The sequence below is a fragment of the Heterocephalus glaber genome, unplaced genomic scaffold (genome assembly GCF_053883595.1).
Source record: "Heterocephalus glaber isolate CG9 unplaced genomic scaffold, H.glaber_assembly_v1.0 deba00000122, whole genome shotgun sequence".
Classification (NCBI taxonomy): Eukaryota; Metazoa; Chordata; class Mammalia; order Rodentia; family Bathyergidae; genus Heterocephalus; species Heterocephalus glaber.
In genome coordinates this window covers 4,253,350-4,272,405 of record NW_028258138.1, presented here as the reverse complement: position 1 = coordinate 4,272,405, position 19,056 = coordinate 4,253,350, and the positions used below count along the sequence as shown (strand labels likewise).

The 19,056-nt window shown below is 59.2% G+C and overlaps 2 long non-coding RNA genes across 4 annotated transcripts; one reads left to right on the top strand and one right to left on the bottom strand.

The window, feature by feature from the left end:
* The first annotated feature begins 3,324 nt into the window (after positions 1-3,324).
* On the top strand, positions 3,325-13,891 carry LOC147830316 (uncharacterized). Its single transcript, XR_015451481.1, has 2 exons — positions 3,325-10,213; positions 12,922-13,891. It is a non-coding gene; the product is annotated as an uncharacterized LOC147830316 (long non-coding RNA).
* LOC101701797 (uncharacterized) lies at positions 5,568-18,848 on the bottom strand. 3 transcript variants are annotated; one of them, XR_015451477.1, is made up of 2 exons: positions 16,219-18,848; positions 5,568-15,073 (listed from the first exon to the last, which is right to left on the bottom strand). It is a non-coding gene; the product is annotated as an uncharacterized LOC101701797 (long non-coding RNA). The 3 variants fall into 3 exon arrangements; XR_015451478.1 differs by having other exon boundaries at positions 5,568-13,667; XR_015451476.1 differs by having other exon boundaries at positions 5,568-13,540.
* Positions 18,849-19,056: the final 208 nt, after the last annotated feature.

The following is a 19,056-nucleotide window of genomic DNA, read 5'->3' as shown; positions in this document are numbered from 1 at the left end:
ATTAGGCGCCCACGACGCAGGCTCCAGAGGGATGGAGGCAGTGAGAACAGGGAGGGAATGAGTTCCCCTCGTGTCCCCAGGCTCCAGTTGCCACCAGGCTGCTGCTTTTTCTCCCGAGGGATTTCCCCTGGGTTTTACGTGAGATGGTCTCAGCTGGGGTCCCCCAAGAGCAGGGCTGAGCTGGGGCTTGGGGGGACCCTAGGGGAGCGATGGCTCAAGTGGATGAGTGGGTCCCCGAGGCATCTCTGGGGCTCTGTCCTGCTGGCACCCCAAGGATCGGCCCTCCGAAGGACAAGGAGAGGCTGGGCCACTTAGTGAGGGACGCCTTGGGCTGAGCACTGCCCCACTTCCTGCTCCGCAGGTGGGATGAAATGAATAGCAACACAGTGCTGCGTGGGTTAGTGCTGGGGACACATTCCCGGAAGTGTGTGGCTCCATGGTTCCACTTCTGTACAGACGTACGGTGTGCATTTACCCAGGCAAGACAGATGGCTACAGTGTCAATTTTTTCCAGTACTGGTATTGAACCTGGGGCCTTCACACTGAGCTACATCCCCAGCCCTTTCATATCTTTTATTTTGAGACAGGGTCTCGCTAAGTCATTAAATTACTCAGGCTGGGTACGAAATTGTAATTCTCCTGTCTCAGCCTCCCAGAATACTGGAATTACAGGAATACAGGTGACGTGATCTTAAGGGGCCAACCTGGTACTCGCCACTGTCCTTGATCAGACCATTATGAGCACATGACAGGCCGTCGGGGTCACAGTAGCCGCGGATGCGGGGCTCCTGTCTACACGCACAGCGGTGACTCATGTCCTGGGCAGCACGGTGACAGTGTCCTGGGCAGCACGTGCAGTTCAGGGCTCAGCAGCAGGGAGGGGAGAAGGGGGAAAAAGACAAAGGGAGCAAGAAACAGGGGAGGGAGCGGTGCTGGGCCCGGGGTCCCCGGCGGGGCTGCCAGCTGGGAGGGGGGCTAAAGTGGCACCCCGCTCTTGCAGGTCTGAGGCATGAGGCCTGCGGGGCCTGGACATGTCCCCCGGAGTATTTGTAAGCAGTGCTCCCTGCGCTTTCGGGGCACAGAGAGGCTGAGCCGCCTGCTGGAGGCCACACAGGCTGCAGAGTGGCTGTGGGACTTAGCGCACGCTCCAGTGTGTCTTCAGAGTTAGACGGACTGGAGAAACCCGTTTTCCCATGGCATGATGGACAGAGCTGGCTCACTGAGCACGTCCCCAAAGCCTTCCCCTTCTTGCCGCTCTGTGGTGCCACTTTGCCAGTTGGCACACGCCCTCCGATGGCACCAGCCCTTCTCTTCTGACCACCCGGACCCTGCTGAGGTTTAGCCGCATTCCTAGGCCCAGTCCGGCACCTGCTGGTCAACGGCTGTGTCCAGTGGCCCGAACCAGGCTGAGGGGTCCAGAGTTTTGGGTAAATGGTCAGTTAGCGAATCCACGGTCAGTGACTCCAGGAATGCAGGGTGCCCTCACCGGCCTGGGGTTGTCGCACGGTGGTCCTAGCATGGGGACTCTGAGCTCCCAGGTTCCTGTCCCTCTAGGGGTGACATGGGCTCTTCTGCAGCTATCGGCAGCAGCACCCTCAGCTCTGCCATCCGAACAAGCAAGCGTGGCTCCCGGCTGCCCCTGGCTGGAACCTCCCCTCTGTCCTTTGAAGCCACCGTCCCCCTAGGAGGGCACCCTGGACCTCACCCAAGCCTCGCTGCTCCTTCAAAGGGCTGGATGCGACCTGGGCTCCCCAGAGCTCGCCGGTGGCCGGCCACTGCCCCGTCCTGAAGCAGTGCAAGTGAGTCCCGAAGCCGAGGCCAGGGTGGGCCTGGGGGGCCCAGTGATCCATCCAGAAATGAGGACCCAAGGCCAGGGAGGAGGGTGATGCCCACCCTTGGGCACAGCACACCGGGGTGCCCATCGGCCAGAGGCCCCGAGACCCCACACCTGTTTCACAGGAGCCCACACCATTCTGCAGCACCCAGCCCCGGAGCACGTGCCCTGGCCTCCATCCTGAGGTGCAAGAGGCAGCTGTGCTGTGGCCACCAACCTGGGGACTCGGGGGAGTCACCTGTCCATCTCAGCTAAGGTCAGGGTGCGAGGGGTGGAAGAAACAGAAGACAGGCAGAAAGCAGACAAGGAAATCATAAGTAAAAATTGTACTTTTAAGAAGACTGAGGCTGGGTGTGTTTGCACACACCTGTGATCCAGCACTTAGGAGGCTGAGGCAGGAGGATCGCCAGAGCGTTCAAGGCCAGCCTGGGCTCAAATAAAGAACAGGCTGCGACTTCTACAACCAGTCAAAGTGGCCCATGGTGGTCTATGTCAGCTTCCCTTGGTTAATTTAGGCTCCTTTCTTTCCAGACCCATCATGCATGCCCAGGACCCTTAGAAACACTCAAACCCACCAAATTGAGAGAGAAAAGATCAGGAGCCTGAGCCTAAGATAAGGGAGCAGGTCGAGAGAATCCAGGGAGTATTTGAACCACCTATCTTTAAACAAAACGGAACTGAGCCCATACTGGCAGCATGGGCCAGCCCTGCTCAGGGGTGGGGGGGGTTGCCTTTTTCCGGGGCTTCCCACCCCTCCAGAAGAGCATAAATGACCCCGGATTGGAAAACTAAGCACCCGTCTCCCTTGAGGGCCCGTGCTGTGCCTTGGAGTGAGCAGGTTTTACCTGGCCCCTGATGCATCCTGAAGTTCATCCTCTATGGCAGGGATCAGCGAACCTGCAGCCTGTTACAGGCAGGGTGGCTTCAGGTACTTCCTAGGACCCGTCTATGACCCTGGGGCCTGGTGGGCAGGGACAGATAAGGACGGGAGCCATGCTGTGTCTGGACTGCTCCAGCCAGGGCAGCAGGCCTTTCTTGGGGAGACAGATGGCTGGGTGAGCTGTGGCCTTGGCCTCCTTGTCCTTTTGGGGATCTGATGCCTGGAATCTTTTGGGCCATGGGTGCTGAATTTAATGTCTGTGATAAACCATTAGAACGCAATCTTTTTCTTCTGAGCATGGCCTCCCCTGTCCTGGAAATGGGAGGCTGAGCCATTTGGAAATTTGGAATCCCCTTTTGAGGGTGGAATCCTGGCAACTGTATACAGCTCACTCCACAGTGAAGATGCCTCTTCCATTGTTAGTCTGCGTCTCCCTCAGCAGTCTGCACAATGTTGCTGGCACATTTGCAGCCATTCTGTGCCCAGCGACCCTGTGCCCAGCTTCTGACTTGGGCCTTTTCCACTTGGAAGTTCTGGCCCTGTGTTGCTTCTTCCTGACTCTCAGCAGTCACTGTGTTGCTACTGTGCCCACATCCACTGGCCCCGCTGCTGGCCACTACAGAGCCAGCTTGGGTCTGTGGCTGGCTGGGAGTAAGCACAGAAATGGGGCCCCGGGCGAGGGGCTCCTGTGATGCAGGGACTCTGCCCCCCGCAGGGTCACGGAGGAGGCTGAGCAGTGGCCTGCGGGGGTGGAGACAGGTCGCACTGGGCCAGCTGGAAACTCAGGCAAAGCCAGGCCTCCCTGCTACGCGTGAGGCGGTCCCGGCAGAGAGGCTTCCTCCTGGCTCTCATCAGCCAGCGGGACAAGGGGAAGGAGCTTCCTGCCCTGGATCTCCGAGGTGAAGTCAGCAGTGGGCGGCAGAGGGTTTCACAGGATTCCTATTTGGGAACAGGCAGGCAGCTCACGTTCAGGAAGGGGAAAGCAGGCTTCCTGGTGCACAGGAACTGGCGGAAGCCCTGTCCCAGACTAAGCCGAACGCGTCAGAGCCGGCCAGGCGGGCGGGCGGCTGGGGACACCAACACTCGGCCTGCTGGCCCTGTGCTACCCCAGGTGACACGCGGTGGGGACTTGGTGGACCCTGGGCTGGGCTCATCTGTCCCCAGTGTGTGGAGCTGCTCAGGGACTCACGGTGGTGAGCTGGGACCCCACTCCCTCACAGAGCTCTCTTGGGGTCCCTGGGGCTCAGGAGCAACTCCAGCTGGGAGCCACCACCCTGCAGTTCGCTGGTGTCACGCCAAATCTCTGCCTCCTGCACCTTGCCCAAGACTCCGCAGCGGGACCCCAAACCCTCAGCCTGGGTGAAAGCAACAGGGCCTCCTGCTGCCTGTTGGCCTTCGCTACCTGCACCCCAGGGGACTCCCGCTGGCCAGGACTGGTGTGCTGGTAGTCAGGTCCCGGCGAGCCCCTGACAGCAACAAGTGCCAGCTGGAGAGATGGCCCAGCTTCTCCCCCACGCTTGCCAACCCTGAGGCCCTTGAGCAGCCACCTGCTCTTTCCCTGGCGAGTGCCACCCCTGTGCCCTCCCAGTGCTTAGGGTCATTGCAGCTCAGCCTCTGACCCAGCCGTCCCTCTTCTGTGGGCCCCAGCTCCATCACTGGTCAAGTGGAGGGAGGACAGCCCCTGCCCAGGCTACTGCTTGTCCTGCCATCCCAGGGCCGTGCCTGAGGGCAGAGCTAGGTGGGAATTGGGGGTGCAGGGTGCTGATCCAGCCAACAGCTGGGATCCCATTGAGCTGGCCCAGCCCTGCGGGGACCTCCTCCGCCCAGCAGAACCAGCCAGTTCCATAAAGCTCCTTACATAACTCCAGGGAAGACTGCACAGGAAAAGCCCAAGAAGTCAAAACAGCCTAGAACAGCCAGGCCAGCGGGGAAGCGAGACAAAGGCCAGGGCAGGGCGAGAGCCTCAGTGAGCTGAGCCGAGTGCAGGAAAAGGACAGGGCGGGCAGCGCCAGAGGGAGTGTGGTTCTGGTTCCACGGTCGCACAGATGAATGGATAGATGCATGGACAGCAGTGTGGCCAGCAGGCAAGGGCCTGGGCCCTGTGTCCACCTGGCCAATGAGTCAGAGGTGCTGGGACCCACGATGCCCCCATCCCTGCCTCCCTTAGCCCCTGCAGCTGGGGCTCAGCGTGGCTGTCCTTGCTCGTGCCTGGCTCAAGGGTCTCATCTTCCAGGAGAGGGGGGAAAGGGACGCTGCTTCCTCCCTGCAGGCAGGGGCCACCCCAAGGAATGTGAGCCAGGCTGCGGGAAGAAAGGGGATCCACCTTTCCCATGCATCTGAGTGGGGAGCAGAGCGGCCAGGACCCTGGGGGGGGCGGGGAGACGGTGCGCAAGGGCGCCTCGTCAGGCTCACTCCAGCGCCTCACCGGTCTCTTTGGGGTTTGCTTGGACAGTGTCTGAGGGCTTTAGACCCCACTTGCTATGGGTGTAAACTATGAAACAGACACCTCAGAATGCAACCCCAGCTTTTCTGCCCTGTTGGGGAAGCAGCACCCAGACTCAGGGCACACAAGCAACTCTCAGGAAGCCCACTTTTGGAAGAGTATCAGGACAATGATGATGGATCCTGGAAGGTAAGCATAGCCATCCAGGAAGCCAGTGTGACCCAGGGGGACGCAGCTGCCTGCCTGCTCGCATGGCCAGTGCGCCCAAAGCCCACCAGGGCACCAGGGCTTTGGGCCAAGAGGGCAGGTCCCTGGGTGCTACTCTACTGCAAGAGTTCCCCAAAAGAGTGGTCCCCATGTTCCGTGACATCCCGCCCTTTAACAACACAGTGTTGGCCACACAGACCCGGTGTCTGTATATGGATTTGTTTTTAATGATGCCACAAGGACTAGTGCACCAAAATACTTCATGGGCTGTAAGATAGAGGTGTCTACACATTCCCAGAAGATGAGGTTTGAAGCTAAGTGTGACAGAAGCTATGCTTTCTCCCGGGGCATGTGGGGGGCACCCACTTCCCACCTCGTGCTGAGCCCTGGGCTGGACTCAGAAGACAGGAAAGCTGAGCCTCACAGTGCACGTTTGTCATTCTTTTTTGGCCATGTATCTGAAACTTTTCGATCAAACATCAAAGACAGTGGAGGGAGCAAAATAGCATAGTCAATCTTGGCTAATCCACAACATCCCCTAACCCCCCATAACTGCCCCCCATCTCCTGTCTCTAGGTTTTTTAAAGCAGAAAAACACTTCCGTGGTTAGCTTTAGAGATCACAGATTCTTTACAAAGTATGACCATATGCCCTTATCACACCTAAGATGTTAACAATTAACTCCTCAATAATCTGATTGTCACTGTCTAAAGTTTCCCAGCAGCTGCCTCTCTTTTTACAGCTGGTTTGTTTGATTACTAAATCCTCAGCTCAATATCACTCCAAGGTCTCCTTTGAACTCTGACCCTTCCCTTCTCCCCTCATTTCTGTTCCTCTCCTGCCCCCGCTCCACTTGCTGTTCCCTGGTCATCGGTCCTGTAGAATTCCCTGGACTCTGGATTCTGCTGGCCGCATCTCTGTAGTGTTCTTTAATATGTCCCTGTCTCTGAGTTTCCTGTAAACTTGTGGGTTATTCCAGGGCTTAATTAGTCTCTAGTGTGGCTAGGATGTTGATGATGGTGGTGATCGTGTTGATCACGACAGAGGTGCTGATGGTGACACCGATGATGGCAGTGACATCATACATGTGATGCTGTGATGTCCTCATAGGTGCTATGTCCTTCCATCAGGAGCAAGTCATTTCTAGTTGCTCCCTTTGGAGCACCCTGATTTGCTCCATGGCCCATGTCCATCATGGTGAATGTTGCCGCCTTCTTCCTCTTGACCAGTTATCTGCCCCTGGCGATCAGTATTTCACTAGGTTTTTTAAAAAATGGGCTAAACTGCGGGATCAGTTCTGTCCAGTGCAAGGAGTGTCCCTGCTGCTGGGGTGTGGGAGCCAGGAGAGGAAGTAGCAGAAGCCGGGTGATGAGGAGTCTGGTCCCGTGCAGACAGCGGTATGGCTGCTGAGGCACCACACAGCTCCCTGGGGCTCCCTGGCCTTGGGAAAGTTCCTGTGTGGCCAGCTTGGAGGACATCACAGCACAAGCCGAGAACAGGGTGGCCTTCTGAGGGCGCTCCACTAAGCCAGCATCGACAACGGGTCCTTCCCTCCACCGCCTCAGCCGAGTCCATAGGGGAAGCCGGCTGGCTCACTCTGGTAACCCAAGAGAAACGCTGGTGCTTGCAGTAGAGGAGGGGCTGGCATGCTCCTTTCTACCAGGGCTCCAGGCGGAAGGTGAGGTAATATCCTGAGACACCCCTTAGTTTCCTCCTCACCCCTGGACCTGGAAAGGTGGCGGCAAATTGGCGGACTGAGAACACAGCCTCCTTGGTCATTTCTTGTAAGGCTCATTCTCGCCTGAAATCCTAGCTGAGGAGCAGCTGTTGAAAGGAATGATGAGGGGTGTAGACTTAGAAGTGTGTGTGTGTGTGTGTGTGTGTGTGTGCACGCACGCGCGCGTCTGGAGTGTGGGAGTGCGCGTGCATCTGCTCAGGAAATTGAGTTTACTCAGAAGAGCAAGCCGTGGGCAAATGACAGGGAGCAGCTTCCTTGTCCCCATCGCTGTTGTCCAGAGGAGACTTTTGTCATTGTCCATGCACTCCGTGGGCATCCAGGCCTGACCGAGGTGGGTGCGGGGCACAGTGTGGTCACAGGACACCAGGCAGGAGTTCCAGTGGCAGATGACAGTGCCTCAGCCGTACATTCATGGTCTTTGTTAGCTGGCAGTGCCCTGAAGTGACATCCAGCAAGAATCCCAAACCCATGGCATGGTGGGGGAGCCCGGCGACAGGAGGATCGGGCACTGCGAGCCGAGTGAGTCAAGTGCCTGGCACCTCCAGGCTCGGCAGTGATTTGTCAAAGCAAACGCAAGCAAACGGGGCCCAGCCTGGCTGGCAGCCCCATGCCCAGCCTGGAGCCTTGCACGGTAGGTGCTCCAGGATGCACTGACTGGCCTGGGGCTGAGGAGCGCAGAGCCCAGCCGCTCACCGCTGGCCTCTCTGCGGTGGGCCCATGCAGGGGATGTGTTCCCAAAACACCCAAGCCTTTGTCCTGATTCTTTCCTCCTCGTTCTTTCTTTCTTTTTTTTAATTAGAAATTTATTGTTTTAGAGCAGTTTTCATTTTACAGAAAAATGGACAAAAAGTACAGATTCCCTCATTGCTGCCCTCTCCCCCGTGGTGCCTCTGTGTTGGCAGCCTGGAGCGGTGTAGGACGCTGGTCACCATTGAGGAGCAAACACTGCCACATTATCGTTACCCAGGTCTGAGGTCGGCGAGGTTTGTGCTTGGGCTTGGGCACTCCCAGGTTTGGATCCATGTACAATGGCAGGAGTCCCTGTGACAGTCATGCAGAGCTGTGCCACTCCCCAAAAATCCTCCGGGCCCCATTGAGTACAACGTTCCAGCCCTCGCCCTGAACCCGGGCAGCCCTGGATCCTTTACATCTCCACAAAGTCATGTGGCTGCAAAGAGGGTGCGAAGCTCTTCTGGGGCCCCAGCTCCCATGGGGCTGGCAGCTGACAGAACCTCCCCACGGGCAGCGGAGCCCTTCCCCTCTGACCCTGCGGGGAGGTCATGGCCGTCAACTGTGACCTCAGTACGACAGCCTATGGGAACACAGGGCCCTGCACCTCACTCAGAGTGCCGCAAACACCACCCCAAGCCTGTCTGGCTGGCGTGTGCGCTGTTGTGTATGCATGTATGTGCTGCTCGCAGGAGGGTTTCTGGGCGCGTGTGCTGTGTGTGTGTGTGATGGGCAGAGGCTGCCGGCTGAGGAGGGAAGTGCTCATTCCCCTAAGAGCACCGGATTGATCAGAGCAGGAGCAGGAGCGGGGCTCTCCCTCTCCCTCTCCCTCTCTCCAAATTCCAAGCATCCTCCTTGTTCTCTCTCTTGCTGGACTGTGACACTTTGTCCTCTGCCAACTCTCCTCCTCACCAGCGGCCAGGTTTGTGGGTGCTGTGGGCTCACCCGGCTGACAGCGGACTCCACTGCCCAACAAGGGACCCGAGGTGGGCAGAGCGGAGCCGGGACTTTCTGAGGCCCCGACCATTACTTTCTACTTGTGGCTCACAATTGAAGGAGGGCCTCAGGTGTGGCCCCAGCCATGCTGTCTCGTGTGGCCCTGGGGCTGTGGAAGGTCTGGGACCCCACGCCTTGGACCCCTGTGCCCATGCCCAGGCCCATGCTCACTGCCCGTCTGCAGCCCGGGGCTTGGTTCCAGCCTTGAGGGGCCCAGGGCGCCCCTGCCCTGTGAACCCTTCCTGGAGGGTTCAAGACCTTTTTGCCTCCAGCCAGGGCCATGGTGGCACCGTGGGCACAGTTGCCCACCTGGCGGGAAGGGCCTGCTGCTGTCCCTCTTGGGTGATGTCCCCATGTGCTGACACAGACCACACGGTCCCTGCCTCCGGGAGCCCTGCTTGCAGGACAGTGGGAGTCTCTTCCAGCTCCAGGAGACCCTGACTGCGCCAGTTAGCCATGTGCAGCCTCTGGGTCCCACACAGGACAGTGCCACCCAGGCCACCAGCTGACAGCACTGCTGCTGGCTGAGAGGCCTCCGGGTATCAGCCCCAAGCCCAGGAAGGGGAAGCAGTTCCCTCAGGCTTGGAGCAGGAGCTCTGGGAGAGGGTGGTTTGCTGGGAAGCGCAGTGAGGAGCTGAGATGGCTTGAGGGGGACAGAGCGTCGCTGGGGGGTGTAGGGCACAGAGCTGGGGCAGGCGGGACAAGGCACGCACAGCAGTAACATGTCCCACACGTCTGCAGGCCTGGTGTGAGGCCCGGGCCTCCCCTCCCAGCTGGGGCTGGCATGGGTAAGACCTCTGCTCTGCCAGGGCTGACCTCACACCTGTCTGCCTCCTCCACCCCACACAGGTGGCCACCCGCAGGTGTCCGCAGGGGCCCCACCCACTGTCCAGGGCTGTCACCAAGTCCTTCTTCAGGTGGCCTTGCCAGGCATGCCAGGGTGCCCATGCGGCCACCCTCAGGGGTCTCCTCCTGCAGAAAGCAGGAGGTCTCTGTGGTGAGGGCGGCTGGAGGTTAGCAAGCAGGTACCCACCCCTGTCCAGGAGGAGGCACAGCGGGGACAGGCAGTGCTCAGCGCCCTGGGCGGGGGACACAGACTCCTGCAGGCACGGCCGAGACAGGGCACCTCAGGGCTCCTGCCCGGCCTGTCACTGCACATCAGGACCCCCAGGCCCTGCGCCTCATGCTGGTCCTGTCCCCTTCCATCCCCCAAAGTTGTTTGGAAGTTTCCGGAGCCACTGCCAGGGCATCAGTAATTCTATGTTTCCAAACTTCAGCGATTTCATGGTGTTTTTTTTTTTCTTTCTCTTTTGACTCAGGGTCTTAATGAAGAGCTAAGCATTGTGAGGATGGTTTAAGACCTAAGCACTGGCCTTGGCTTTGAGGGTGAGTCCGACGTGTGGGAGGTGAGGTGCACAGGAAGGCAGGACAAGGGGGAGGGACGGTGGGAGAGGGGAAGGAACGGAGCCCAGGAAGACCTCACCCTGCCCGACTGGCTTTGTAAAGTGGGCCCAATGGAAACAGAAAAGATTAATCTCGGGCCAGGGATTTTGTTCAGTGGTGCCACACCTGCCTCGAATTGGCAAAGTCTTGAGTTTGATCCCCGGTATCAGGAAAAATGAAAAGAAAAGAAAAGAAAAAATTAATTTGCAGAAGCTAAAAAATCTTATAAATGTAAAAGTATACACAAAGCATCATTGTCCAGCCAGAGGGAGGACGTTTGAGGGCTCCTGTGGGCAGCACGGATACAGAAAAGGTGCGGAGAGGCCAAGCTCCAGCTTGGGGTGCAGAGGATCCCTAAGGGGGTGGCAGGCTCCTCATGGTCAACCGTAAGCTTGGGATGAAGGGAGGGGATTCTGCTGCAGGTGGGGGCCCAGCTCTGGGGACACTGAGGCAGGAAGGTCACCTTGGGTTTGAGGCCAGCCTGAATTACATCGTGACCCCAACTAAAACGAACCTACCTGGCTCTCTGGTGAGTGCCTCCATTGGACCTCCCTGGCAGGGTCCTTCAAATGTCCCCTGAGACCTCACGGGGCTCTCCAGCAGAGTCACACCCAGAGAGGGCCAGGGAGGGCTGTGCTCCACCCACCAGGGCAGTGGGGACCCCGTAAGGACAGATCCCCTCCCCCCTCTGTGTGCCACCTGCCATTGTCCTCACTTCCTTTGCTCTAGCCAGGACCCCGGACCTCAGCCCCACCTGCTCCACCTGTGGGCAGCATGGCCAGGACTCCTGACCCCCAGGGAGCCGTGGGAGAGGGGTCCCCAGGGATGGAGGTGGAGCCCTGCGGCGCTCAGGGTGTCCTGCTCAGCCAGTGTCACCCAGTCCCCCCTCTCCTACAGCCAAGCTGGGCTCCCCCAAGCTGAGGAACACCCAGGTGCCTCGAAGGCCTGCAGAAGCCCTCCCAGAAGGCTGCCGCAGGAAAGAGAATCCAGGGCCTCCCCAGCTCCTTGGGTGGGGCGGGGGGGGGCTCCTTCCAGGGCCCAGCCAACGGTGGCCCCCTGCCCGGGCTCAGAGCAAATCACTCTGGCTGCAGAGATGCCGACCCTCCAGGCCCCAGGAAGTGTGTGGCGCTGGTACAGTGGGCGCCTCCTCGAGGTGAGTGGGGGGTGCGCACTGGCCCCGCCCTGGCCACTCCGTGCTTCCCCACGGACAGGGCCTGGCCTGGGACTTCAGGCTAGGCTTGGCGGCAAAAGCCCCGGCTGGCCATGTCCGCTCAGCATCTGCCGGGGCCCTTCTGCCGGGGTTGGTTTCTGACGCTACTCTCTGCCCCAGGCCAGGGTCCCCTGCACCCCTGTGGCCGTGCCCACCCCACACACAGGCCGCAGCCGTCCCTTTCCTGCCAGGATCCTGAGTCAACAGGCTTAACCTCATCAACCAAAATTGATTAAAGTGCATTAAAAAGGGGATCAGGAGCAGGCAGCAGAGGAAAACAGGCTGCCCTCGAGTGCCCGCCAGCCTGGCTGCCTGTTCCCTCTGCCCTCACCCCTGACCTCACACCGAGGGACACTGCAGCAGGTGTCCTGGGATCCGCGGCGTCTGCACGCTGATGTGTGCCCAGGGGACAGCCCGGGCGCGCGGGATTCTTAGTGTTACCGTCACGTGCGTGCGTGGACCCCGGGAAAGTAACTGCCACTCTCCATCTGAGGAAGCCACCGTGCTAAAGAGAAATTAGCCGATGACCTTGTTAGGGGCAGAAGGCAGATGTGAGTCAGGCCTCTCAGTGGGTGTAGGGACGGGCAGTGGGCTTTGAAGAGCAGGAGAGCCAGGCCCAACTCTGAATACAGCCAGAGAGCGGGGTCTGTGGCTGGGGAATCACCAGGGGAGGCGAGGGGTGAGGGCCTCTGGCTAAAGCCAGCGTCCCCTGGGGCTGAGGAGCCCCGACACTCAGGGTGATCGGATACCGAGGGAGGGGTTCTTGCACAGGTCCAGACTCTCCAAGCCTCAGTTTCCGTATCTGTCAACTGGGGAAGCAGTGGTACCCGACTTGCAGCTAGAGTTAAAATTAAGCTGTAGGAGACCTGGGAGGTGGACAGCACAGAGCCCACGGATATACTCACTTCCTAGGTTTGACAAGGACTCGTGAAGACAGCCACAGAGGGGCTGGGCAATGTCCCCAGCAGGGAATCTAGTCAGCAAGAAGCAGAAGGCATCGCCGGCAGGCTGGGGACCCCAGGCCAACCCTCCCTGCTGCACCAAGCAGCTCTCAGCTGTGCTCAGGTGCTGCTCCCCAGGGCAGCCTCCTTTTCCAGTTCCATGCTCCCTCAGTTGCGGAAGTTCTTTCCCAGGGAGCAGGGCTGAGGCAGTGGGGGAAGGGGCCTTCCACCTGCAGGGGCCAGGGATGGAGCCGAGGAGGAGCCCCGAGCCTGAAGGGCTGATTGGAAAGGAGGCAGCCTGGCCAGAGGCAAGCCCAGTCCCTGGATTCTCTACTGTCAGCGCACTGGGCCTGGGGCTTGCGAGCAGCTCAGGCAGTAAACGCACACTGGCCCCAGGACCCATCTGGGGCTGCTCAGGCGGGCCTGTGTCACTGAGAAAGTAAGCACACCCTCTGGTACCCGTTTCCCAGGCTCTTAGTATAGCTTTCGCTCCAAGACAGGTACCACTGCTGAGCACATTTTACAGAGGGGGAAACTGAGTCACAGAGGGCTGTTATCAGCAGGACTTCTGGCAGAGCTGCAACCCTCAGGAGGCCTTGGAAGCCACAGCGAAGTGAGATCCTCCCAGTTGTGTCCTCCCCGCCCCCCCCGCCCCCCCGCCACCCAGGAGGCCCCAGAGCCAAACCAGGCACTGGTCTCCTTCTTCCCCGTGGCTGGACCCTGACAGCAGATGCTGACCACAGCTAGCCAAGGACCAGGCCACTCAGGAAAATGACTTGTCACCATTTGCAGTGTGGTGGGTTAATTAAGGGGCGACTTGGACCGCCCAGCTGAACTGACTCGGGGTGGTTCTGGGCATGGAAGACCCACCTGAGGACTGTTGGCAACGGCATAAAGGGAGAGCTGCAGGGGAAGATCGCATGCAGCTGATTTTCCTGGAGAAGCTTGCCGCGGCTGGTTTTCCTCATGGGAACTCAGCTGTTCTCGTCATCATCGGGGCTCAGGCACTTGCTGTTGTGGGAATGGCTGCTGTTCTCTTGGGGAGCTCTGGTCTTTACCTTGAGTGTCGCTTCCTGGCTCCAGCGTGGATCCCTCAGCCTGGTGCACAGGTCCTTCATCCTGCCGACGCAGGTTTTCTGGTTCCTACCCTTGGTCCTTGGACATCACCATGGGCTCCAGGCCTCTGGCCTGACTTGTGTGGGACACTGCCATGGGATCCAGACCCTCAACTGTGTTCTCCGGTTCTCTAGGGTGAGGACAGATCTCCTGCACTCCTCTGCATTTGACGTTTGGGGTGAATATTATAAAATGATCCTATAAATTATATGTCCTGCATTAAATCGATTCCCTTGAAAACCCTGACTACAACACACAGCGAAGCTGTCTCTGAGAGCATTCCCAGGTGCTGATGGCCTCGGACAGGGTCGGTTAATGTCCAATATAACAATAAAAATACTGGCCTTGTATTCATTTCTCTAGTTGCGCCTTTTTGTTTTATTTTATAAAGGCGTCAGTCTACAATGGCCCATAAACCAAAGCAGGCCCTTCCTGAGGGGGGCAGCGAACCCTGGTGCCCTGGGCCTCACTGTGTGCCCCACGCCAACCTTGCTGGTGGCCTGGCTGCCCGTGTGCTGACCCGGTGCGTGGTCGTGGGTTCTGGCCCTAAAGGAGGACGCACGCACTCCCTGACAGGGCCACCCGCTGCCACCCAGGGCACCTTCCTTACCCCTGATGCCACCCACTGGGCCCCAGGTCGGCTGAGTAACGAGAACAGAAGGGGGCACGGTCCTCTGCCCTCGTGCCAACCGGAGACCCACTGGACACAAGAGCAAGAACATCCTGACCTCTGCTGGCCTCCAGGAGCTCGGTGTGCCAGACCTGGTCCTCTCAGAGGTCCACCCCCGAGCTGGGTGTGAGGCCAAGATGCCCAGAACCGGAGCCCGCTGGTCGGGTCGGGAGGTATTCCCATGTCTGTCTGCTCACCTGTGTCTGCACCCTCTGGTTGGAACCAGGCCTCCTCCATCCCCTGGGCTCAGGCTGCACTATGGGGACTCGGTGGAGCCTCCTGCCCCTCCCAGCTGACCCCCATGCCACTCCAGGGAACCAGCTTGCTCTCTAGGATCTTAGAAAACCCTTAGAAGGGCACCAGGGTTTACACAACCCCACCCCATCTGCTCTTCCAAAGGGGACCCCGGTCCTGCCCTTGTAGGGCCTGGGTGTGTGGGGTCACCTGTCACCCGCTGCTGCTGCAGCTCTGTTCCTGCCCTGCAGGGGGACAGTCCCTGACACTCAGCCTAGGGCTGGGGCGGGGAGGAGAGGGCAGCCCTGTGCGGAGGAGCATAACGGGGGCAGATGGGCCTTAGGAACCCCAGAGGGTAGCAGTGTTTGCCCCTGGCCAGGGTACAGGGCCGTGAGCACAGGGGTAGGCAGCTGACACAACGAGGACCTCGAAGGTGCAAGGGCTGCGTTCAGAGTGTGATTAGTGGGCCTGGGGCGGAGAGACAGGAAGGGATGGCAGGTGGGGATGGCAGGCCAGCCAGGCTCCAAGCCTGAGGGTTCCTGGGTCCTGGACCCACAGGGGCCACTGGCTGTGTGGCTCCCACAGCTGCTCCAACCAGATGTGCTGGAAATCTGTAGGGCATGCGGTGGACCCTGGGCAGAGGGTGGATGGGGAGGTTACAAGGGGTGATCAAAAGATATGGCAAAAATTTTATTGCAGTACAAGACACATTGCCGCATTATCCCTCTGAAACATTCCCCCTGCGATGAGCACACTTATCCCATAATGTGTCTTCTCAGCAATCCATCTTCCACTCTAGTAAGGTTTTTAAAACAATTTAAATATTCTCCATATTTTATGATCACCCCTCACTGATCAAATGCTACAGCAATTTGTGTCAAAAATATGACGCTGTGTCCGCATCTACCTAACTTCACTGGATTTGGCACTGTGTGACTTCCGGCTCTTCCTGAAAGTCAAAATGACCATGAAAGGGTAACGTTTGAATCCGTTCAGGACATGGAGGCAGCCAGGACAGCGGAACTAAAGACTCTCAGGAAAGAGGGCTCCAGAGCTGCTGCAGGAAGCGGCCAGGATGGGGGGAGAAGTATGTTTGAATGAGGGGAGGTTTTCAGAGGGACTTTGGCATCGTGTCTTTTACTGTAATGGATTTTTTGAATGTAAGCATTTGCCATGTTTTTAAATCATCTCTAGCACACAAGCTCGGCTTGGGCTGAGGCTCTGACAGCCAGGCTGGCTCAGAGCACAGGTTTGAGCCTCGCTGAGGTCCAGGCCGAGGGTTCCCACCTTGTCCTTGCCGTGGGAGGGGGCTCAGATGGCAGCTAGGGGCGGGCAACCCCAAAGGCTACTTGGGAAATGGCACCCCCATAGCTAAGCACCCCCACAGAAGCCCCAAGGGGACCCTGAGAGCCCTGGGTGGCGCAGCCTCTGGGCTGGGCTGAGCCTCCCAGGATGGAGGAGCCTGTAGGCATGGGGAGGCCACGAAGCCAGTGAAGCATCTTCACAGCCCTGTGGGGACCTTCCGAGGGTGTCCCTAGGCGGGAAGGCTCACCCCGTATCCCTGCATCTCTGCTGAGGACGCTCCTGGTCCTGGCCAAGGAGAGCTGGGCCTCACTCCCAGCCCCGGGTCGGGTCGCAGGGCACACAGGCGGTTCCTGGAGGACCCCCACAGAGCCCAGCCCCAGCCTCCCCTCTGCTGACAGCAGGGCACAGCCAGGGCTGGAGGGGCTGGGGCGGCGGAGTGTGGGGGACACGAGCTCATTGTCACACTACTCACCTGTGCCTGGCCTGCCCAGGGGACAGGATGGAGGATAGGTCTCAGTGACGCGCCTCAGGAGGGGCCCGGCAGTGTCTTCACTCCCGAGAGCAAGCGGCCCCCAGTCATCTGCCGATCCCTCTGCCAGAGGGTTTCCAGCAACAGATGGCTACTCGGAAGCCGTTGGTGGGCGGGCGGGAGATGACGTGGGTGCGAATCCTGGCTTTGCCTCCCTCTGCTATCAGCGAGTTCCTGGTCCCCTCTGAACTTCCGTTTCCTCCTCCATGAAGCAGAAACACAGCAGGAGCCATCGGGGGCGTGGAGGGGAGCACGGCTGGCTGCGGGTGTGACAAGCGGCAGCTGTGGGGTGCTGCTCCTGGAGAAGAGGAGGCGGAGGTGGGAGGCGAGCAGACCGCTTAGGCTGGCCCTGTGCTGGGGGATGCTTTGTGCCCAGCCTGGGCTGCCTGTGCCTCCGTCATCTTCCTGATCCAGGGGAGGAAGTGGAGAGCAGGAAGGAGCAGCAGAATCCCTCCTTGACTGCAGTGGTCTCTCTGTCATAAGCCTGGCCCCTGGGTCCTTCATGGAGCCCGGAAATCCTCCACTGTCACCCACACCCCTGCCCACTGGGCTGGGGAGCCCGTGCAGAGCAGCAGGTGGGGGCTGGGAGGGAGGCAGAGCTCTGCTCCCAGGGCTCTGCTCCCAGATGCCCTTTGACCCACATGGGCTCCAGCCACCTGGGTCACCTTGGTCACTGGTGGCCGCAGCATGACGAGCCCCTGTCCTCTGTTGACATGCTAATTGATTTTTTTGTCCAAGCCATTGTGCAAAGAGCAGCTTTCAAAATAAGTCCAGCACAACCTAGTTTCCTGTCCGGGAGCTGGGCCGCGGCTGAGGCTGGCCTAAGCGCACATTTCTCACTGTGTGTGGCCAGGTCCGGGGTTCTCTGAGTCCCTCCCACTGCCTGACAAGTTCACAGCATTTTCAGGGCCACCCTCGGCCGCTTTTTTTGTTTTGTTGAGACAGGGTCTTACTGTGGACCCCAGGCTGGCCTCAAACTCATGGTGATCCTCCTGCCTCAGCCTCCCAAGTGCTGGGAATGCAGGCGTGCAGCACCACACCCATGACCCTGGGTATGTGCACACCTGCAAGTGCTGCTGTCTGCCCATGGCATAGGAGTGGAACTGTACCAGACATGAGGATGGGCCAGGACCCACGCCGTCACATGGGACCAGCTCGGGGTGGAACAGAGGCTCTGAAAAGGGCAGCTGGTCCTCAACCAGTCTTGTGTCTCAATCACCGGGCCAAGCAGAAGCGTTTTGGTCCGCCCACTTCACAGTGTGAGTTTCAAGCCAGCAAGAGGTGTCCAGCACCTGTCCCTATATGTCGTTGTCGTGGGCTGCAAGCCCCCAAGGCCACGTGTTGGAGTGGACGTCAGGCTGTGACCTGATTTGGAGATGGGGTCTTCAAAGAGGAGACTGAGTGAGCGTGAGGCTGTCAGGGTGGACCCTGCTCCAGCTGTGTCCCCAGAAGAGCAGGGTGGGATGCGGACACACTCGGTGGGGGACGGTGTGCATGTGTGAGGATGCCACCCACCAGCCACTGGTCTCAGCCTGGGAGGCAGTGAGTGTCTGTGCCCGAAGCCACCAGGGCTGTGGGGCTTTAGGACGCTTGTACCTGTTACGGTTGACACCGCAGTGTCCGGCTTTGCACACAGCTCCAGTCACTATGGTGAAGTGGGGTGAAGCAGGGAGCCCCCCAGGGATGACACCAGGTATGGCAGGGTGGGCTCCATGGATACTCCCAGTAGCTCTTACATGTCACACGCCCAGAGCTCCATGCCACCACTAATCAGTGCAGACCTTAAAAGTGTGGTGAGTTGAATGGTGTCCTCCAAAAAAATGCACCCCCATGTCCCAGAACCTGGGGAGCAGTCCTTCCCTGAGAAGAGACTCCTTGCTGGTGGGATAAAGGTGAGCACCTAGAGATGGGGTCATCCTGGTTATGTGAATGCACCCAAAGTCCAGAGACGTGTTCTTGCAAGAGAGAAGGCCATTAGGAGACAGACATGGAGCCAGGAGCGATGGGGCCGCAAGCCAAGGGATGCCTGGAGCCACCAGGAGCATCAGGAGACCAGGAAGGATGCTTGCTTCTGCCTCCCTGGCCAGCACTGCCTGCCTGGGCGGTCCATACTGCCTCTTTCTGCCGTGGCTGTGCATGTGTGGCAGGGGGACAGTCCTCACCCATCCCCAGACCTCCTACCCTGCCCTCTGTGGCTCAAGCAGGCTAGACACCCTCCTTGAAGAACCAAGAGCAGCCTGACTGGACCCGCACTCGCACTGTGGTCAACACTGGCCTGGACTGAGCCTGCACTTCTGGAAGGCACGGAGGCTGGACATGGACAGACCCCCAGGAGGAAATGGGGACAGGGAGAGGGAGGCAGGAGGCAGCGTGGATGGGGTGACTGTTGTGTGAAGTGGGGAACCAGCCCCTGGCCCAGCCACTGCCCTTCACCCTCTGCCTGCCCCAGATGCCCCTGGCCGGGCCTTGTTCCTGGTACCCAGAGTGCCTGCACTGGATCACACTGGCCCTGGGGTTGGGGTGGTGACTGAGGGGTGGCCTTGGCTGGGGTGCCTGGTGTGGTCCCCAGAGACAGAAAGCTCTGCCATGCTCAGATTCCTGGACCCCACTTCGCAGGAAGTTGAAGTCTCCAGTGCCGACCTTTGACCCTTGCGCATGGGGCTTTTCCAACAGGATGATTTCATCTGTTCCCGTCTGCTTCCCACGTGGCTGCCACCCCAACAAGTACATAGACGTGCGAGCACCCTGCGTGCACACAGGCACGCCCTTGTACAAGCGCCA